Genomic DNA, 217 nt, shown 5'->3' on the forward strand with positions numbered 1-217 from the left:
CACCCTGCACCCCACACCGTACCCACTGCTGCACCCCACACCGTACCCACTGCTGCACCCTGCACCCCACACCCTGCCCCACTGCTGCACCCCACACCCCCTCCCCAAAGGCGTTTTCAGGCTGGGGTGCGATAGGGCGGAGACATTCTGAGGAGCACCCAGGGCGTGCAATGGGGGCATGTAAAGAGGGTGCAGCAGCTGCCGCGGGCGCGGGGGG

Source organism: Corvus brachyrhynchos, unplaced genomic scaffold (genome assembly GCF_000691975.1).
Source record: "Corvus brachyrhynchos isolate BGI_N302 unplaced genomic scaffold, ASM69197v1 scaffold67, whole genome shotgun sequence".
In the NCBI taxonomy this organism is placed as follows: Eukaryota; Metazoa; Chordata; class Aves; order Passeriformes; family Corvidae; genus Corvus; species Corvus brachyrhynchos.